The following is a 17,223-nucleotide window of genomic DNA, read 5'->3' on the forward strand; positions in this document are numbered from 1 at the left end:
TACAGCACTACTGGGGCTGTGATTAATTGGAAGGAAGAATGGATTGTTGAAATAACAGCTAGAGTTTAAATCCAAAAAGTACCCTAAAGGAGTGAAAAAGGACACTTCCAGAGGCCATAAAGTTATTGAATGAAAACCCCAGTGCCAGAAGTGGGCTCCCTTCCTGTGAGTTGTTGGCTAGGGAAGCCCTCGAGGCCACACAAATCATGAAGGTTATTGCTACTGCTGTTAGTTGTATGCCAGAACTACAGGATAAGACCCTCTGTGCATGAAGGCAATTTATGTGCATGCTTTGACTACAGGACATGGAGAAATTCAGTTGGGACAGAACTGGAAGTCCTCACCCTCCTGGGTGGTTTTCATAGTGCCAGAAGGGGCCATGCAGGACTATCACCAACATGCATGCTTGGTTATGTACCCCATGTGCTGAAATACCATCATGCTAGGCAGGATGTTCCTGATTGTGCAATAGTGGCTTGGCTATCATGGTTAAGATCAACAGCCTTCCAGTTGGATTTAAAGCCTGCTCCACAAAAGAGAGTTCATGCCTAGTACTGTAAGCCAGGACTTATGGCTGGGGAGGTCATAGGTCCCAATAGGGAAGCAACTTGTTATGGTTTTTCTAGATGGATGTGCTGTGCCTGTCAAACTGCGTTCTAAATGTGTGTTTACACCCATAGATCACTATTGTGACCAGTCTCAACTCCTAACTACTGGTGAAGACCCACTGAACAACTGATTGTTACTGTGCGGTAGTGTCCTATTTCTTAGCCATAGGTGGACGTTTATAGTTATCCCCTCCAAGACCTAGGGATCTCGAAGGGGGAGTGAAGTATGGATGGAAGAGCCAGGAGGGGGTGAATGAAGCGTTGGGTAACAGTTCCCTCCAAGACTAAACATTCCATTGTGCAGGGAAGCTTCTTAAGCAGGAAGGTAAACAACTCAAAATAGCTGCAGGAAGTCCCTGAAACTGACCAGATTCACTAGACCCCTCCCTGACAGAGTAAACAATAGGAGCTCAGAGTCCATCTCAGATAAACTGAGTTGTAAAAGAAGATTCTGAAACCAGACCAGCTGCCTGGGAGAAGCAGAAACCAGCCAAGCTGCCTGGAAAAGGTTTAGACCAACTGAGGTACCTAGAAAGGACACTCTCCAACATGTTGAGATGCCTGCAGGCTATGCACTGTGCTCCAGGTTCCCAGATTTGTGAGCTGTCATGCACACTGTGGGGGCTTTGGTAATGCAGCTATGAGTCATTTCTGCTCCTATAAGTAACCCTAATAAAACCCATGGTTCGCCAAGTTGGACTTTGGTGGTATCCAAACTTTGGATACCAAGCCATCCATACTTTGGTCTGTCCTTCGGTTCCCTTTCTGGGGTGAGTAGATGTGTGTGTTGTGGCTCTCCAGGAAAATATTGGTCAAACCACAACTCCCGAGTCAACCCATGGGAAGACAGGATTGGTGTCTAAGCATCGTTATCCTCTCTGGCAACGTTACGCTTTAAGTGACAGTGTCCACCAAAGTGACCTTATGGATTTTGACATTTGGAGAGCAACTGAGGGATCTGCAAAATCTTCCATCTATCCTTTCCAGTCTTCTCTGACTTTTCAGAGTCTACTTTGCTAATTCATTAAGTATCTCCTTAAATGACAAAGAATTTGGCCTCAGTTGAAGTTTCTCTGTAGTAACAAACAACAAGCAAAACCCCAAACAACAACAACAACAACAAATAAAAACAGGAATCATTGGAAAGAAGGCCCAGGGTGACAGTAACCAAGGATCTGCAGAAAGAAAACATTCAATTTTTTTTGCTCAAACTTCTAGTAAGACCAGTGAAGCAACAACTTGTAATGATTCAGTTCCTGCAAATGGTGGTCGGGAGAAAGCAGGCCCAAGAGAGCTTCAATATCAACAATGTTGATCTCAAGAATTTTTCTCCTGAACTTGATGGATTATAAAAAGTTTTTTGGAGCTAGGAATAAAGATGTGTGCCACCAGTCCCAACACTCAGGAGACTAAGGCTGGAGGATCATAAGTTTGAGGCTAGTCTGGGCTATGTTACATGTGTGGTCATGTCCGTGTCTGTGAGTGTGTGCGTGTCTGTGTGTCTATGACTGAGTATGCACAAGTGGAGGTCAGAGGACAACTTGACAGAGTTAATTTTCTCCTTCAGCCCTCTGGGTTCCAGAGGTTAAACTCAGGTCATTAGCTTTGGCATTAAAATACTTACTTTGCTGCCTACCTTCATAGCACAAGAGTGTGCCCCTGTTAAACAAATGGAATTTGTTCTGGATCCTTCCGGATTGCTTTTCTGTGAAGCATACTTATTTGTTTGTCCAAACATTAATTTTATCACATCCATGTCTGGTGTACAATATACTGTGAGCTATTTCATGCTGTGAGTTACACAGTATCAATGCTGAGAGCTATTTAGAGATGACTGAGAAATAGTTCTTACCTTCAAGACACTTGAAATCCATAAGGCAAAATACTACTCTATAATACAAGGTAGACGGTGATAAGCGTCACTCAAGCTCAATGATGTCCATATTCAGGAAAGCGTTCTACTGATTTTGTAGCCTGGCCCCTTTATCTCTGACTCATGCATTTGCAACTCATCTATCACTAGACATTTTTTTTAAAAAAATCAGATCTTCTAAAAATTATTTAGGCTGGAAAGACTTCATTTTCTCTCTCAAAGAACCATGCCTTCCTCACCAATGTGTCAGGATCACCTTCAGGGCATCTGTGGACTCTGGTAAAAGTGGGACTTATTGTTCAATGTGGAAACCAAAAAATCAATGATGGTATTTCATCAATAATCAAAGGAGGGTTTAATAGTGCCCTCACTTGTAGCTCAGGTACCTAGAGATAGGTGTGTTAACTATTGAGAGATAATTTAACTTTCGTGGGGAGGAGCAACAAGGAAAATTATTAATATTTACAAGTGGCATAAGTAGGTTTTGGAGAACAATAAAATTAAAAGAATGATGAGTCCCTATAAAATTTCAGCACCTAGTACTGTGCCTGGCTCATTGCAAGTGAATGGAGTAGATAAATGACTGGTGATATTTTTATACCTAATAAGGTTTGAGAGTACAGAATGCACTTAACATAAATGTTAGAGGAAAGAATGATGAAGGACTTTTGTCTTAGGTACTCAACTGAGTTATGGCTCTCATCTGTAATCATCATGCTGATAAATATGCTCACAACAGTGCCACTATCTCCGCAGTTCTGTTGCTCGTAGGAGTCTACTGTCCTGGGTTTTTGAGGTAAGAGACACAAACTTCCTTTACCTCATTAGCTCCTTCCTACTCAAGCTCTCAGATCAGTTTGACTTTGTCAGAGATCTTTTCCCACCATTTGCCAATGTCTGGCTCATGGTCCACCTGTATCAGAGTCACTTGGCTTATCAAATAAGGTAAACATGCAGATTTCTGCTTGAATTGACATTGTTCTTACACAGGTAGAATCATTATCCAGAGTAGCCAAAGGGTGGCTAGAACCCAAATGAAATGTGGAATATATGGGCAATCTTAACCAGTCTTAAGAAGGAAGAACATTCTGATCCGTGTTAGAATATGGGCAGCCTTTGAGACATGATGCTGAGTAGAGGGGTGTTACCTGGAGAAGATAGAGAGATGAACAAAGGGCTGAACATGCAAAGTATTATGTATTATGTATCTACTTAATGAGGCACAAAAACTGATTAAAATGTAGCATGTTGTGAATTATGCTTTGCAGCAATTTACAAACAAAGACTCCTCATTCCTACCTTGGCTCATTGGACCAGAAAGTGGAGAGAGGACAAAGAGATTGGCAGGTAAGGATGCAAGGAGGAAACATACTTTCTCCAGGTGAATATGGTACAAAAATTCAAAGACACTGATGCAATCCACATTAACCTCTCCTGTATCTTACTTCCACAGCAAGTGTCTTAGTTTGGGTTTTTATTGCTGTGAAGAGACACCATGACCATGGCAGCTCTTATAAGGAAAACATTTAATTGGGGAGGCTTGCTTACAGTTTCAGAGGTTCAGTCCATTATCATCACGGCAGGGGGCATGGTGGTGTGCAGGCAGACATGGTGCTGGAGCTGACAGTCCTGACATCTTGACTCAGAGGCAACAGGAAGTCGACTGACAGTCACACTAAGGGAAGCTTGAGCAAAAGAGACCTCAAAGCCTGCCCCCACAGTGACACACTTCCTCCAACAAGGCCACACCTTCTAATAGTGCCACTGCCTTTAAGGGCCATTTTCTTTCAAACCACCACAGCAATGAACACCCTCACTTCATAGCCACTGGGCTTCATTGAAGCTCTGTGAATGCAAAGCTCAGGGCTGTTTTTTTCAATATTGCTTTTTCAGTATTTAGTAAAACACTTGCCTCAGAGTGGCACTCACTGTATGTTTATTGTGTTTGAACACGAACGTTATATTTTTTTGTAAAGTAAATATAATTGTCTTGAATGGTTAATAAGGTGAAGATTTGAGATAATGCACATAGACAACTCAGCATGGTATCTGAGTCAGAGTGAAGGTTAAGTCCTTGGAACTTTATTATTACCACTGGGAGGAATCATTGAATTGTTTGAAACTCAGATGTCTTTTGCCTCTATTATGGTTGGTTTTAATGTCAACTTATCACAAATTAGCATGACCTATGTAGGGAGCCTTGCCTGAAGAACTATGCTGATCGACGTAACTGATTGGGAAGCCGCATCCCAATTGTGGGCAGAGCACTCTGGCAGCGTTGGTCTTTGTTCACACGGCCTTCCCTCTTGCCTCTGAGCTGACTTGCCTGTTGCTGCTGCTGATCCTTCACTGGCAGCAGAGCCAGCATTTCCAGTATAAATGGACATTTTCCTGTCCCAGCAGCCACTTCCAAGTCACCACACAGAGGCTTAATATTACTTATAAATGCTCGGCCAATAGCTCAGGCTTGTTAATAGCTAACTCTTACACTTAATGCATATTTCTATTTATGCTTTGCCACGTGGCTCATGGCTTGTTACTGCATTTTTAACATATCCTGTTCCCTGTGCATCTGGCTGGCGACCCTCTTGACTCTGCCATTCTTCATCCCAACATCCTTAGTTTGGTCAACCCGCCTATACTTCCTGCCTGGCTACCAGCCAATCATCATTTCATTAAACCAATTCCAGTGACAAATCTTTACAGTGTACAAGAGGATTATTCCACAGTATCCAGGCTTCCACCATGGACTGAGGACCAGCTGTTCTCCAGGAACCATCCAGGTGTTTGACTGCATGTTGGGGCTGCTGAGGCACTGCACCATGTGGACTGAGCTAGCACTGGATTGTTAGCCTCCCCAGTGAGAGAAAGCTACTGGGGGGGGGGGGCTGCCATGAATGCTGAGGCACCTACCTCAAGTGACTATCCAGTTCTCAGCCTCTAAAATGGGATTCAGCTCTTGTTCCTGTTTCAAAGTACAATGACTCAATGGATGTGTATGTATGTATGTATGTATATATATATATGTATATATATATATATATATATATATATATATATATATATATATATATGTTCATTCCCTTGGTTCTGTTCCTGTAGAGAACCCTAACTAATATAGCCATCTAGCAGGCAGTGTGAGTGCCTTCAGCATGCTGGTCTCATATTACCCAATACATGAAGTGGGAGGAACCAGATGGATAAACTATACATGCCACATGACTGAGGGCTTGCCTGTTGGTACTGTGTGAGAACTTAGACCCAAAGTTTTCAGATCTCTGAGATCTGAGAAAATACAGAAATAGGGATTTTTTTTTTTTTTTTTGAGACAGAGTCTGTCTATTATGTACCTCTGGCTGTCCTGGAACTCAATCTGTAGACCGGACTGGCCTTGAACTCCTAGAGTTCCACCTGCCTCTGACTCCCAGTACTGGGGTTAAAGGTATGCACCATCACACCTGGCTTCATCTGAATATTTCTAATGATATAAGTTGCCTATTTAAAGGTTTATAAAGTTCAGTGCACACCAAATTGAAACCAAAGCACTTGTTTTGTTTTTATGGGCTTTAAGTTTACATCTGCGGATCCATCCCAAGGCTCAGGCTGTGCCACGTCCTCGAGACAGACCTCCCTTCTTCTGGAAACAGAAAGTGTCTTCTTCCTCAGTCAGCGTCACTGTACTTGTGGGTCTGGGGGACTGTTACATCCATCAGACGACAGGAAGAAAGGGTGATGTCTTAGCTTTATAATTACCCTGCTGTGAACAATGTTCAAGGGTCTGGACGGATGTTCGTGAGTCCTCTCCGTGGTGCCGACAGGGCTACAGACCCACATGGTAGGACAGTAGTGTGGGAGGGGTGGTGGTGGATGCTCACTTTGATTGTTTTCCTGGAGGCTTCTTGGTGAGCTACTGTCTCCCTTTGCCGTTAGTCTCCTACCTCCACTGGGAAGGACAGAATCATCTTCCACAGCTAGGGGGCTCTAGCAGTCCACCTTTCAGACACAAATGGATATGGTATTATTTCCAATCTAAAAATGAATGACTTTTTTCACTGTTACCTATAAATATTAATACTTTAGTGTAATAGAAATATTTTAATCCATATGCAAAATGACTGATATTCTTTGCCAACTTATTTTCTTTATTTCACTGATTTTCTTCTTCAAACTTTTTTTTTATGGTTTTATGTGGACAATGTTTAGAAAACATCGAAGTTAGAAAATAAATATCCACTTATGTAGGAAATGATTGTCATGCCAAGTCACCATAGCATGCATTTAAGTCGGTATTCTTTGATTTGAATCTTATCTAGCACATCTAGGGGGAGGCTGTATGTCGATATTGATAGATAACAAAAAATAATTTGCTTTCACAATAACATAATTTGACCACTTAAAAATCCAAACTACTTCCCAGCTGTTAGAGCTGCTCAACCCAAGGAGATGTAAGTGCAGCATCTGAAGTTGCCTCTACTTGTCATTCTTACTGCTTTTTTCTTGACATTTCCACCATCAAGATACTGAAATGTACTAATTTAGCCTTAATTCCCAGATTATTCTCCCTCCATTCTGCTTTAAGACATGTTTTTAAAGCACTTAGAGGCACTTACTGGACAGATTTAGCAAAATCTTCATCCTGCTCTCACAGCTCAGTTGCACACAAAAAGCTGAATAAACACCCCCCACCCCCCACCCCCACCCCCCGCCACGGCCTCCATTCCCTAAAAATATTGATTGTGGTCAAGGCGGGAGGCAGAGGGAGATTCCTCTTGTGCAAAAGCTACACAGAAGAGAAATTTTGAATTGGTTTCTTTCAGATGCTAAATGCCCACTTCCTCTTTCTTATCAGCCACTTTCATGTCATACTGGAAATAACCACTTAAACAAGTACCCACGCATATTTTCAGTTTCCTGAATGTACCAAATATTGCTGTTTCCCAAATGTATTGACTTCGGGAAAAAAGAAAATGTGCTTTATTCCAGACCTTTCTTTCCAATTTGCAAACCCAAGAGAGTTTAAGGGAAATGCAACCCACATGCTTCTGGGCATTTATACTCCAACACACTCATCTAAAGCAGCCCTTCCCTTTATGACAGTAATTGGTTGTCTATGAAGCTTTTAAAATAAATCTTGGGAGTTCTCTCTTTTTTTTTAATAAAGAAAAGAAGTTTCTGTGGATACTATTAAATAAATATAAACCCTTAGATTCAACGTTGGCTTTAAATTTAAGTCATTTTGTTAAAAGCAGTTTCTGAACCTATTTCAAAACTGTCACATTATCTAGTCACTGGTCTATTTTTGTCATTTCCTTCATAGGATGCTTCAAGTCCCTTTTTTATAGTGAATCATTCATTCATCCATATGTTCAACTTACAGGGTGCCTGCTCTGTGTAGCTTGTCATAGGTGCTGGAGACACCGCAAGAACATAACAGGCATGATCCCTGTCCTCGTGGATCTTAGGATCTAGCAGAAAAGACAGTCTGATGAGAGCATGCAAGGGACAGGCCGAAGCGCCTTCCAGAGGAAGTGTCCGAGAAGCTGACCTCAGCCTAATAAAAAGGGCTGGGCAAGGAGCCAGGCTAAGGGAATAGCAGGTATTAAGGTCTGAGGTATGCCCCAAAGAAGGTCAAAGTGTCTGGAGCTTACAAAAGTGAAGGGGGGCAGGGTGCTAGGGAAGGCTGGGGAAGATGAGGCAAGACCACAGGATGTCCCCACCCGTCTCTTCAGATTCATAGCACCATCTACATGGAACCAAACAGGCTTTCCTCGGCATGACACATCTCACAGACCAGCTAGAATAAAGTGTAGGTGTAGGTAACTGTCTGACTGGGGGTCCACATCTATATACATGTATGGATATGAATGTATGTGTGAGTACTTTGGATTTTCCCCGCTACCATCATGTTCTTAGACCTCCAGTTCTCACTGAGCTTTGCCCTAGCCTCTTCAGTGTCCCAGCCTCCAGCCTCTCACCTTTTAGATCTCCAGTCCGTCTCATGGTGTGTGTTTGTTTGTTTGCTGAGACAGGATCTCCATATGTAGCCCAGACTGACCTCAAACTCGCAACACGACTGCCTCAGCTTCCCAAACGCTGTGTTTTCTTTTGGTCTAATAATGTCACTGTCCTGATGAAGCATCCTAAATAAACCTCTGACAAATCTGCTTTGTCATCAGAATGCAGAGTCCGGAGCTATCTCTGGCCCAGATCGCCCTCAGCAGCCCCGGTCCTCCATTGTTATACCCCCTCCACCATCCCTGTGCCGTGGCCTTCTAGCTGTGTGAATCTTCTTCCGCTCATCTGGTAGCCCAACTTCTCCAGGACTCCAAGAAAGATCAATAACAGGTCCCTAAACCCAGAATTTCCAAATGCATAGAGGGGTAAAATAAAGTTGATTTGCTAGACTTTGACTGTGGCCCTCATGTATTTCTTGAAATCTTAACTTGCTACTTCAGAATGTGATCTCATTTGGAAGAGCAATTAAGTTAAAACAAGGTTATTAAGATGGGTTCTAGTTTAATATGGTATTCTTATAAAAAGGATAACACATAGAATATGTGTGTGGTATACACACACACACACACACACACACACACACACACACACGATTAAGTAAATACGAAGATCTCTGAGAACCACCCTGACCCTGAGTCAACTGTATAATTAGAGGACCCAGAACAAAGTAAAAATCAGGACTCTTCGTATTTCAAGTTTTAAGAATTGCTGAATGATGATAGCACAACATTAAACCAGCTTTTTTTTTGGGGGGGGCGCTTCTAAAAATCAGAGGATCCTGTGTGACTACAAAGGCATCGTGTTCATAATGTCAGCCTTCTTGGGATGATTCAGTGTAATCCTTGACAATCTTATACCACTGTCCACTCATTTCAGAAACTATGTTTTGAATAGTTATGTGTTGAGGGGTCCCCATGTGCACTTAGATGGACTTGATGGCTCTTTAGAATGTAAGATTCAGCATATAATTGTATTCACCGGCTGTGGAGTGTCATGGAGAAAGGAGACAAGGCAAGCTGAGCAGAGAAAAAGATGCGTGAGAAACAGTGTGTAGGAGACCAGATGCAAGGTTCCTGAGTCCTCTGCTGAAGGAGGTCCACAGGATGTTCTTAAGGATGCTCATTGGAGGCTTGGGGTCCAGGGATTCTACTGAAATCAGACCCTGCCTAAAACTTTAGTGTTAGTGTTTACACTAACAGGAAATAACAAGTTCGCGTACAAAGTAACTTCTCTGACATTGCTCCCCACTCAGGCTAGGGAGACAATCATGTCCACAAATTCAGGTTCCTTCTGTTCAGCCATTTAAGCAGGTTCCTTTAGAAAGCTGTAAAAAGTGACCCCCAGCTAAGGAATCTTTGTCTCTGCTGTTCAGCTTGCCTGGGCACGAGGTCAAAGTGAGGGTTTCTTGTGCCACTTTTAGAGGCACTGCATTCAAGAATGTGGGTGTTGTGGACATGCTGAGATCTTCCTTGCACAGTAACCCCAAGTCTGAACACGGGTTTCTAAAAGCTACTCTGTTTTAAAGAATTCTGTGCCCATCTGCTCCAGACTTCTGTGTATGGTGAGGGTTTAGCCCTTTCTCTGTCCAACCAAGGGACCATAAAATCAATCATAATAAAGTGTGTTTGGACCGAAATGGTTCTGAATGAACTCTCTCAAAGGTATTTGTGGTTTGGTGGATATATTAATTATATCAATGCTTTAGAAATGAGTGCTTGGCCTCTGTAGTAGGATAACTAACCATTGGTTATGTTCCCCATGGTGGCTTCAGTTCCACAAATCTAGATGGACTTGACCTTGCTAACTTTGTCTTCATAGTAATTACAGTGAAAATAATTCAGCTTTAGCCAAATGCCATCTACTGTTTTAGAAAGATAGATAAGGAAAGGATCTAGACTGTCAATGATTCTGATTTCTGTTTATCCAGATTGTGGGAGCTTATGCATATGTGTGAGATTGTTAAGTGTGGTGTATACACATGTGTGGATAGAGGCAAAGGGAGAACATTGGGCATCCTACTGACCTCTCTACTTATTCCCTTGAGACCTTGTCCCCCACTTAAACTGGAGTTAGGCTTGTGACCAGCAAGCCCCCATGCTCCTCCTGTCTCCACCTCCCACCCCAAATGTTGAGGTCACCGTGTCTGGATTTTCCTGTGGGTTCTGGGGATTGGATCTCAGATCCTCATGCCCACACAGCGAGCATTCTTACCCACTGTGCCGTCTCCCAGCCCTGTGTTTGGTTTTGATTATTCTACCCTATGAGGCTATTGCCTTAAGTACTTCATAAATGGAACAAATATTTGACTCATCAATAATTTCCAAAGATTATTATTATTATTTAACATTTATTAATCCAGCATGACAGGAGATAAAACTTTGAAAATCTTTTATCCATTACACTATCAGGAATCTAGGATAGATAATGCGACCAGCAAGGAGAGACACTGGACCTGAATCTTGCCCCCTTAACTAAGAAGCTGAGTAGCTTTATGAAAATCATTGACTAGTTCTGAGTTATAACTTCTCCTTTTTATCATGGTAGGTATAAAGATCAAATGTGATTTAACTCATATAAGTGTGTGTGCGCACCTGTGTGTGCGTGCTTAAAAAGTAAGCGGGAAGTGACTGCATTTAAGAAGACCAGCATGTTTAATAGATGATGGCAATAACCCAGCCCCATTATGGGGATAGTTTCTGTCACTGCCTGCATCACTGATGGCACAATTAACTTAATTAACACATACCTCTGTGGTGAGTCTGCTGAAATAACACTTTTCCTTTTAACTTACTCCTGCCTTGCCAGCCAGGCATCTTCGAGTCATGTGTCTTTAGAGAAGGGAGGCCCCGGTGTTAGACAGCTCCTAGTTGGTATGCAGAAAACAGAATTCTGGAATATCCATATCATTAGCAGTTCAAATGACCTGGAAACATCTCAGACACTTTGCACTGAAAACTTGTAGACTAGAGGAATGACCAGTGCTTCTTAAAGTAGAGGCGAGCACTGGCTGTGGCGTTCCTGCAGGAGCTCACGCAGCCCCTGGGTGATGTCGCTGCTGCTGCTGCTGCATCTTGTCTTCCTCTTCCCCTTCTTTTCTCCTCTTCCCTTCCCCTACCCATTTTTTTCTCCCTCCCATCTCCTTCTCCTCTCCCTTCCCCCTCTTCTGTTTAAATCTGAATTAAAATATTTTTCTTAATTCTAATTTTTTTTTTTTAAAAAAGCCTCACCCCCACATATAGCGATGTGCCTTGGCAGGATGGGTATGATTTCCACAAAGAAGTCCTTGTCACCAAATTCAGAGTGACATCACACTGACAGCATCCTCATCTACTTGAGGTTCTAGCAAAGGAGTCTTGGACTTCTGGTCTGCAGGGCAAATGAGTCCCTGTCTACATGAACTGTGTTTACAGAGTGGTAGCTGGGCCATAGTGCAGACCCTTGCTGATTATTATTCAAGGACTGAAAGATAAAGATGAATCTTCGAGAGTTTTACAAAATATACTTTGGTCATATTTACCCTCACTCCCACAGATTCTCCCAAGAGCCATTCCCCTCTGTACCCACCAAACTTTGCATCCTCTTTTCTGTTTCTTTGTTTTATAAAACCTATCAAATCCAATTTGTACACCCATATACTCTTGGGTATAGTGTCATCACTGGAGTTTGGTCGACATACCAGGGTCCATGCCTTTAAAGAAAACTGACTCCTTATCTCCAAGAAGCTGTCTGTTGTCAATATCTCCTCAGCTAGCCATGGGACTTCAGGTCCCCCTCCCCACTCCAAGAGTCTTTAATTTCCTTTTAGTCTCTGTCGATGCAAGCCATCAGAAATGTTTCACCTACTCACTTACTTTCTCATCTGTGCATTCACGATCCATTTTCTACCTTCCCATCTATCTCCTTCATGTACAACCTTATTTTTAGATGCACTCATGTTTATAATCCATCTTACACTTTACATATGATTTCAGATATGTAACCCAACTTCCCAATGAGGTTGCACTTACTTTTGGGTTCAACCTTCTGTGTATTTTCAAAATCAGCTTAGCTGAAGGCTGATCTATGGTATATATTCAGAAAATAATTTTTAATTAAATGTATTTCCTTTTAGTTGAGAATTGGCTGTGGTAGTTCTTCAAGCCTGGCTCTGTGCATTGGAGATGCAGTATACTAATGGCTTAAAAAAGACACATGCATTTGGCCCTTGACCAACGAAAGGTAGACAGTTGTGTTCTAGAAAGACATCCTGGTACTTGGTCCCCTTCATTGAGTCATGCAGCCATCCCTTGTAAAGCAATTCTTATGTGCCTGGTTGAACCTAGAGCGCCAATCAGCAAATCAAATAGAGAGTGATGTTGGAAATGTGGAGCTAAAGGGTTCAGTGACGTTCTTGGTTTCATTTCTGCCACATCAGACCCTGTCCCTGTGGCCATAACTGGCAGCAAAGGAAGATGGGAAATGAAATCCTTATCCTGGATGGAAAATGTCCAAGTCCTCCTAAATTTAAAAAAAATCTGAAGACCATTTATTACCATACAATGATTTTCAGGCTTTTAAGACCATGATTTACATTAGAAAAAGTATTGTACCAAACATACATGGAAACAACACAGAAGTGTGGGGAAACTGTAGTTATCTCTACACTGGGTGATTTTTTTTCATATTTTAATATCTTTAAAACAAGTGTTGCTTATTACTGATAAATGAGACATGGCTTGCGATTTGAAAGGACTACTCTATGAAGGTGAGTGAAGAACCCCAGGAAGTCACCGTGGGTCTCCACCACAGGGAAGGAAGCATTCAGTTTAACCATGGGCAGAATAATTTGCCTGCAGGTCTGACTCTGTGTGCCACAGTATTAGCCCCTAGCTAGATACAAGAAAATAAATACACCAGTCATGCAAACAGTGTGATGTTACCAAATCTAGGTAACATCTCTGTTGCAAGTGGGATCTTCAACAGGATATCCTCTCTTAATGTGTTCTGTGTAGAAAACAGTATCCAGATGATTCAGATTAAACTCAAAGGGATCTCATTTTAATTCTCTGTTGTAGTCCCAGAGATATGAGCTCTGTCAAGGGCAATTCCCTATCTACAACATAATTTGTATCTCCTAGGCTTTCCTAATTCATTTTTGTGCTAGAGTCATCCATAGGACAAATCTGTCATTCCTTCTGTAGCCTTCAAATTTGAGGGAAACCTCACAACATGTGATGTTGTTTTTCTTGACGGTTTCAACCGACTTTTGTCAGATTTCTGACAGGGGAAAATAAAACCGACAACTCTAAGAACATCACACTGCCTTTGTTTTCAGAGTACCAGTTGTGGAGGAGTTTGAAATGACTTCCAAATGATGTCACAATAGGCACTTTAAAACAGACCCCCAACCCTTTGTTCTGGGAGCACCCTTGGCCTCATGGGCTCTGGCAGAGGCATCATCCTTAACTGCACACTAATCATGTTAGTGAGCTCCTACCAGGGCGCTTCCAGAGGCTTATGTTGTGGTCATCAGTGCATTTCCATGGCAGTGCTGGAAGTCCCCTGGGTAAGGGCAGGACAAAGGCAGAGGCGCGGTACAGAGCTTTCATTGTTGCCCAAGGCCTGCAAGCTGCTCAGCTCCGAGTCTCTGGTTGAGTTGCTGTTTGTCCTGATGCATCACGGATGGGAAGGGCCTCATCTGACCACTTCAGACCTAATGACATCGATAGAAACAAGAACTTCGCACGGCTTTCAAGGCTGCTAAAAGGCTCCTGAAGAAACAAGTCAATGTTTTCAGTCTTGTTTTCATTCCATGTCCTAGCACTCATCCGGATCGGCATCTGTGTTTGCAGCCTCCAGAGACAGAGACAGGCTAATTACTGGACAAAGCCGGGGATTAAGCTCCCCCTTGCCCTTCTGAAGCAATACTCCCATTGGAACGGGATTTGGGGTGAAGGAGAAAGCAGCATTGAGAAGCAGTGTCTCTTGCAGGATGCATCCCACCCTGGCTTGATTAAGGGGGCTGAAATTCACAGGGCTTTTAAACCAACACCTTTGGCAATCATGAGAAAAAACCTTGCAAGTCCTCTGAAGATGGGGTATATCTTGCTGTATATTGAAGCAATAAGACATGACAGGCACTTTATTTCATCAGGGCTGCGCACCTTATGCATTTTGTGGCAGAAGGCCAAAGCACAAATGACTTCAACTCTCAGGAATATTCTTCCATAAATGCATTAAAACCCTGGCCACTGACTTATTAGTACTAAGAAATGAAAATTACCTGAGAACTGAGGAGGAAGGAAGATGTCCTAAGAGAAGTCCCTAGGGGTCAGGCACCCTGACAGCCTATAAGAGACTTCCATTTGCAAATAATATTCCAAAGACAAATCCTCATCCAGTCCTCCTGGAAAGGTCTCTGAGGTTTGAGAGCAACTGCCTCTGCCTGTCCCACCAAAGGGCGAGGGTCAAAGGGCGGCTTGGAAGGTGAGGGTTTCACTCACGTGGAGATCCTTAGCCAGCTGCCTGCCTTGGATGATCAGCATTTCCCCAAAACGATCACAAGAGGGCTTGCAATTGTGTTCATAGGGTTGTTTCTTTAAAAATAATTCTGAGCCAATTTGGCTTTTAAAAATCTGCCTTTGAAGAGGAAGGCTCCAGGGTGGTTGTACTCTGGCCCTTCTCCCGGAGAGAGGTACATTGCTAGATGATGAGAGAACTTCAGGTGGGAATGTTACTCTGGCTTTGTGCCTTAAAATATGACCTAAGGCAAGCTATCATTTCCCAGAAATGAAATATGTCATATTTTACTATTAAAGTGAAGCAGGGGAAAAAAGAGCACTCTATTATAATAATGGTTTTTGTTTAAAAAAATTTAAATGTCAAATCCCCAAAGGAATAATACATATCTGATACTATTATTGGAACTGTAATACCAGTAATCGTATGAGGTACTTACATTTAGTATTGTTCATACAGTAAAGGGATTTTCATGTAAATCTTTCTGTAGAATTACAGTGTCAGGAAAATGAGGAGCAGCACCACGCATTATTCATGCAATCAATGCACATTCATTGGGAAGGAGTGTGTGTCAGTCATGAGTCTAAATCCTGGGGATGCAGACATGAGGTCTAGAATATTCCCTTGCCTTCAATGAGCTCACAGTCCAGTCAAGGGATCAGAGCACCTAACTATGAAACAATTGTCACCACAGACATAATAGAGATTCCAGGAGGGCTGTGGATGGCATGGCATGGAACTAACGATTAGTTCAAACAAGGAGTCTGGCCTGCCCAGCTAAGCTGAACCTTAAAACATGATATGTACCATTTCAGGGGCAAGTGGAAGCGAACAAGTCAGAAAATCACAGTACACATGAACGGAACAGATAAATAAAAGCACCGCCCATTTGTTGAGTGTTTTGTGTGGTTGCAGAGGTAAGCCTGTCAAACTGTCTAATGTCAAATGATGAAGTACTTTGAATGAAGAAAAACACTTAAATGACTTTTGAGCAGTATGTTAGGGAATGAATATATTTTACATTATATTCTATAGGACAAAAGCACGAGAATAAGAGGCAAAATGCCACGAGACAGAACTGTCGTTTTCATGGTGACTCATCTGTTAACTTATGAAAATACACTTACATCAAGAAACACAAGAAGATTGCTCGCTTCACATATTCATGGGTGGATTGAACCTAATTTTGTAGCATTAAAACCAATTTTCCACTGAGAAAACATGTCACAGAGGATTGCATGAACCTTTATAATGATTAATATTTGATATTTCAATGTCACCTTTCATCCTGAGATGTCCCGTGCACATGGGAACAGATAAGCTCCAAGGAAACAGTGTTAATAGAATATGTCACAACGCTTTCTATTTCCGTATTCTAAAGGCTTTCTGGCCATGCACTTCTCTCACCTTTAATGTTAGTGTGGAGTAAGGCAGTGGTTTTCCCCATTGGGTCCTACTATGGGAAGTCTTAAGCTGGAATATGAATGACATCTTTTTATCTACAGTTCTTGTAGAATGAAATTTGACATGGCCATTCCTCTTCTTTGCTTTGTTACCTCTGCCCTCATCCTGCGTTGAGAACATACCAGGAACTGGCTGTGACTTTGGAGAGTTCACCACCACCACCCCCCTACAACTCTCACTGTGCCACCACTTATAAAGCACTCAGTGGATGCCTATCCCGATCTGTTGTTCTATACAGAGCCCATATCTACTAATTTGATGGCAGCATTAACAGGTCGTGCTGCCCACTAGATCCTTCTGTGAAGTATTTTGTGTTATCAGATACAGTAACCACTGCCACATATGGCCATTGATTAGTGCTACTGAGAACTAACCACACATATCTTTTGTTTTGTTTTGTTTTGTTTTTTGTTTTTTTCGAGGAGGGTTTCTCTGTGTTGCTTTGCACCTTTCCTGGAACTCACTCTGTAGCCCAGGCTGGCCTCGAACTCACAGAGACCCACCTGGCTCTGCCTCCCGAGTGCTGTTGGCATTAAGGGCATGGGCCACCACCGCCTGGCATAACCACACGTATCTTATGTTTCATCTTAGTTAAATCCATGGCACTAACACTGAGACTGGTAGTGTTAGTGCTGGTCAGCATAGCTGTAGTAACTAGTGGTATTTATTGTTGTTATTGTTTTACAGAAAGAGCTGGAGGGATGGCTCAGCATGTAAGAGTACTTGCAGAAAACCTGAGACTGATTCCCAGCATCCATGCTGAGG

The sequence above is a fragment of the Peromyscus eremicus genome, chromosome 1, assembly GCF_949786415.1.
Source record: "Peromyscus eremicus chromosome 1, PerEre_H2_v1, whole genome shotgun sequence".
Lineage (NCBI taxonomy): Eukaryota > Metazoa > Chordata > Mammalia > Rodentia > Cricetidae > Peromyscus > Peromyscus eremicus.